This window comes from Capsicum annuum, chromosome 4, assembly GCF_002878395.1.
Source record: "Capsicum annuum cultivar UCD-10X-F1 chromosome 4, UCD10Xv1.1, whole genome shotgun sequence".
Lineage (NCBI taxonomy): Eukaryota > Viridiplantae > Streptophyta > Magnoliopsida > Solanales > Solanaceae > Capsicum > Capsicum annuum.
In genome coordinates, this window is record NC_061114.1 from 206,798,589 (window position 1) to 206,804,588 (window position 6,000).

Sequence of the window (6,000 nt, forward strand, 5' to 3'; positions counted from 1 at the left end):
CTTCCCGATTAGGTTGACTATGTGCGACAGAACTTGAATTTGAGATTTCAGAAAAATATCTTTTCATGACTCTTGAATGGAAAGCAACAATGAAAAAAAAAAGAAAAAAGAAAAAGGGTTTTAACTTTGGGTAAAGAACAAGAAAGTGATTTTGAGATTTGACTTTGAGAATTCTCAAATTCGTATTTCAATTGAGGTTTTGAGGTTTTTAATTTTGGAAAAATAAAAAAAAGGTTTTAAGTTTTTTTTTGTTGATTGTATAGTTTAACTTATTTTGAATTTTGTTTTTATATAGCAGGTGACGTATAGCTGTACAGGACATTTGAGACGTCTTTTTTTTTTTTTTTATAGTTGTACAGGACATAAAGTAGCAGCTGTACAAAACAGTTTGAAAAAATTGCAGCCTGCACACACCCGCGGGTAGCGGGGATCGAACCCACGACGAGGGTTGAAGTAGCTCCCCAAGAAGTGGAGATAATACCACCGAGCTATCCAACAACCTTGTGTTAGGTGGTTCAAAATTAATATATGTACATAAATATAGATTTTCTACCTTATATATACAACATAATTTTTTGTCGAGGGGGTTCGGGTAAACCCCCTGGAAACCATGCAGGTTCGGCCCTAGCCAATGTGTGGGTTCTAGGCCTTTCGGGTCTGTTTAATTTGGAGAGTCTAGCTAGAACTATCTGGGTGGTACCAGTAAGTTCCACTCACTATTTGTTTTGATGGCCAATATCTAAAATAATAGTGCACTTATATTATTATCCGAGCCACCATCTTTGGTGTTGGTATCATCTGATTGGCACAACGCTATGCAATATCAAGCTTTTGAAACGATCTACTTCAACTTGATGTTAAGAAGGTTAGAATTTTTTTCTCACCATCAGAAATAGTGTCACTATCAGCGTTATGTATAACTTTTAACTAATAGGCAGAACTTTTGAATTCGGATCTATGTTTATGTACTAAAAAAGAATAATTAAAAGATATGAATTCATAAGGCAAAATATTTTATTCCTTTTGAGGGCTTTTACCTCTTTACATATAAGAGTTTTATTAGCCCACATAATAATTAATTTCATCTTTCTAATCTATGTTTCATGTAACTATTGTTTTTATAGGCTCAGGTGCGAATGAATGTGCTAATTATGGGGCACATGATCTCCATAACTAGGTAGTTTATGCATACATTTTTAAAAAATTAATATAATATTATGTTGATTTTCATGTTACAAGAAGACTAAATGACACACTTATAATGTTATTTAATTTACCGTGGAGGATATTATCAGAGTTGTGCTTTATCATTATTGTCTTCGTGAACTAATTTTATTTTGACACAACTAGGGAAAATTCCTACATTCAGTAGAACTTCCCTTCTTAAACAAGTAATATAAAAAGGCACGCTTAATATTAGTACACTACCCGATGTAATTTTATTGTAATAAATCATAAAATTTTCTTTCATAAGACAAATTCATGGTTGTGCAAAATATTAGAATCTTAGTACATTTAATGATGAGTTTTCTATCATGAAAAACAAAATAAAGTATTGCAAATGTTAAACTCATCTATCTATTACATCTTTAGTGAACTTATACAATAAATTAATGCACCACGAAAAGAATTGAATTAAGATGAACTCGATACTAAAAAGGGTATATCCCTTGTGCTAACAATAATAGTTTTTCTACATCAATAATTTCATATTTATTGTATATGTAAGAAGGATATCAATTTTGGGAACAAAGTTACAAACATAATAAGAGCAACCAAAGCAACAAACATCTAACTATTTATTCCCACAAATAATAGAAAGGATCCAAAACGTAATAGTTAAAGAGTTTTGTTTCTGGGAAATTATTTTATTTTCAATCATTAGAGTTTTAGGAGTCTGAGTATTTTCTTTTTTGTTATAAACCTTTGTGAGTTGAAGTGCAATATTGGACATTACCATTTCAAAATATTTGATGTGATAGTAAAATTTAGTTTATTTAGAATTAAAATTACAATAAATTTACACTCAAGAATAATATGGTGTTATTTAATGGAGCATATGTTATTGATTTGTGAAATATACAATTTATTATTGTGTAATGAATGACTATATTTTTAAGATTTTACTAATATACGACATAACCTTGATTATGCTACTACTAATTCTCACATCATATACATCCTCTTCTACCGTTTTCTATATTCTACTTCTTCCTCTATTTTTTTGATGTGATCATTATTGAGATTATATTTAAATTTAAATTATTTGTAATAACTTGAGTTGGAATGTGCATTGTGACAAAGATACTAACTCTTTTAAAGAATATTGAAGAAGATAATTAATAGGCAATCAATTTGTCAGAATTTAGTAGCATGAATTTATGAAGAAAATTACAAAGGAATTTTTATATGAATAAGTATTTTTTAGTTTATAATTACTCTCTATTTTGTTTAAGAAAAAATAATAATTACTATATATAATTTTATTGATTGTCATAAGATACATGTGCATTAAACTAGTTTGAGTAAAAATGAGAAGTGCACTTATGGTCATTGTTGCGGCTGGAACTATGGCCAAGCCGAGGGAAAGGTGTTGCAACACCCCCATACTTTCGAACTACAATTTTTGTGCGTATAGGTACAAACATAATGATTTATTTTTAGATATAAGTATTTAGATCAATTCTCTAGTGTGTTTTGGATGTGAATTAAGGTCTCTAGCACAAAGACAAGTTGAACATCCTGCACAGATTAAGTTTCCATATAAATTTCTATTAGGTCAACTTCAAATGAGCATTTCTCCTAGAATAGGAAGATTTATGTGGATCATTACCCATCAGATTAAATATTTTTGAGTGTTCTTTTCAATGCCATTAATCGTTCGTCAATCAGAGTTCGGACCAAAAAGTTATGGAAATTTTAGTGAAGCATTGTCCCAGCTGAACGTTGGGCAGCGCGGGGTGGACCTCAAGCCAGGAGATCACTCTCTGCGTTGGGCTGGGAGGCATGGAGCACATCTCCCCGACATAGAAGTTAATTTTTTCTCTTATTAAATCAGGGGCAAACCAATCCTTTCATTTCATGTAACTTCCCCAACCCGTTTTATAACCCTAAATTCATTTAAACTAGTAGAAATCTCCCAATTCCCTCATTCTCTTCCTCCCAAAAACATGCTTAGAAGCAAGAATACCTAGGGTTCAAGATTCAAGACTTAAACTCAAGCTTTCTCAAAATTTCTTCCATCAATATATATATATGTTGAACAATCCCCTTTCAATCAAATCTATTAGTGGTGGTTTTCCAATTACAAAAATAATTTTTATGTGAATTTTGACTGTATTGTTGAGTGATTTTCGAAATGAATAATTACTTAAGCTTAAGAACCTTTCCTATGAAATTGCTTTTAAATTGTTATTTGAACTTGAGAATTGAGATTTACTATTTTAATTATGAAATTCTTTTATTATGAAATTATATTGGGACATGTTGAAGTCAAGAAGTCACGTTTCTCTTATAAATCCCTTGTTATTCAAACCTTGATTTTTGGTGAGAGAGAAAACTACCACATCCCTTGGTTTTGGAAAGAATGTTGATACTTGAATGTGAAACCTTCCACCCTTAGAGGATATGTTTAAACATGCTTAAGTCTTTAAAATGATGGGGCTAATGATGTACAAACATATGAAATAGTTATGGCATGATATATATGAATTGCAAGTCTTGGTATGATGCTACCAACTTAACAAATGCCCCTAATAAAGACTTACTTTAATATCAATGGCAAATGTTATGAAAATATAAGAATTGGGCCTAACAAGAATTATGTAGTTCACCGAGAAGGTGTAAGTCCTCGTCACCAAATGCCTGAAACCTATATTTTGCAGACATAGGGATGATTCACACCTTAACGGGACAACCTTATGATGTTTTCCTCTATGAGGATATTGTGATGGCCAAATTACATTGATCTCACTTTATGTAACAAACATGGATTTGGGCCCCGTCGATTGGGGAAATATTAGATCCATATAGCCCGTGGGTTGCCTAATGTCGGTGAAACTATATAGTTTAGAATTAAAGTTTAATAAGCGATTATGTTTTAGGTTTTAAGTCACATGTCCCATATTTTTTTCCTGATATGATTTATGCTCAAACTCTTATGACTTATTTTATAAACTGTTTTGACCCTATCCTTGGGTTGCATATCCGTGTTCATCTTGCCGATCGTCAATGAACACTACATTTTTTATTGGTATAGGTTCAGGGCATTTTCTCATGGTTCTGTGTAGCATTAGGACTCTCGGAACATCTTTAGAAAATGGTGAGTCATCCATCTTCTGTAGGCATATATTTTCTTCTTATTAGACATTGAGTATCCTGTTTTATGGTATTGCTAGGGCCTTGTCTCCACTTAGATTTTCATTCATATGTTGAAGGCTCGTAGACTAAAATAGATGTTGTCTAAATATTTTATTCAAACTTGGATAAATTTTTATTATATTTTAAATGAATTTCCTCTATTGGGTCTTTCTTCCACAAATACTTGTTGAAATGCTTATGATGATATGCTAAGGGATCCTCTCGGGCCTTCATTGTTCTAGGCTACCTGTTAAGTCCAACGCCTAGTCCTGGGCCGTGATCGGTTCCATCACCAAATGAGCTTAGAGGTGCCATAGTTAATGCAATTTGTTGTTACAATGCCAATATTGGACTACTAATTCCTCCTATTCCATATTAGTAGTTGTCACGACCCGAGCCGAGGCCCTAGCCGCACCGAGCATCTCAAACCATGAAGGCCCGAGCTCCTTTTTCTATCTGGTAATCATGCACAACGTTCATACAATATAAAGAAATGCAAAAAGTTAACAAAACGGGAACATGGTCATCCTTTACTTCGACCAGATAATACAAAATATAAATTCATAATTGTTCAAAACACATGACACCAGTCTGCGAAATCTCTAACAACATGAAAATAACTTCTGTCTGAAAACTGGGACAAGGCCCCCAATTGGACCATAAACTAAAATAAATGACAAATTTCATAACCAGGCCTTCCGAAATAAGAGAGGCTCACCGGCTGCAAAATTCTGATAATGTCAACTACTGCTTAGGGGGACCCCAAGACTGGACCTCAGATCCTGAAATATAGGGGGTCAACACAAATGTACTGGTACGTAGAACAATGCAAAAATAAAAATACATTTATATATACAACATAGGTGAGAGTGTTTCAAAAGATACATGTCATCTTAAAACAGTTGAAAACACATGGGCACAATCTAAATCTTTCAAAACACATTCTGTAAATCACGACCCTACTCTTTATCTTACTTCTGAGATAGATGGTATACCCTACAACTCTTCTATTCCATGAGCTGTATGAAATCCGCCCTTGACTTGGAGTCCAATCCTCCAACCCAAGTTTTCCGCAAGAGTTGGAGTCTCTTCTTCTCTACTATGCCATTGGGCTTCCGCCAGCATAAAATTTCCCCTTTCAGGTAACTTAAACCAGTGTCAGCAAATCACAATTTCGGGCAATGAGTCGTTTGACTCGTGCCTTCTTCGGGTAACCATATAACTCTCTTAAGCCCAATTTTAGATTCTTTAAACCATATCTTATTTGAAAAGTTATTTCTTTATTAATATCTCCGGGCACATCAAATTAGGGTATCATCATACCCAGACTTGCAAGCCATATCACAACATATCTACTGTCCTTTCTTATTTCAAAATAAAAGTATTATTGACCACCCAAGAGATTTAAAAATCAACAATAGTTCATATTTCAAAACATATGAAAACAAAACATTTTCTCTTCAACACTTTATCTACGGTGGTCATCTTCTTTTATTAAATATTTTCAAAACTTCAATTGGAAACATAAATATTTATAAACCAAGTAAAACACCCTCTAATTTAATCAATCAAAATAGTACAATGTACACGTATTAGTAACCCTACCAACTTAAGCTTTTAGCAATCTATAAAATCAAAGCC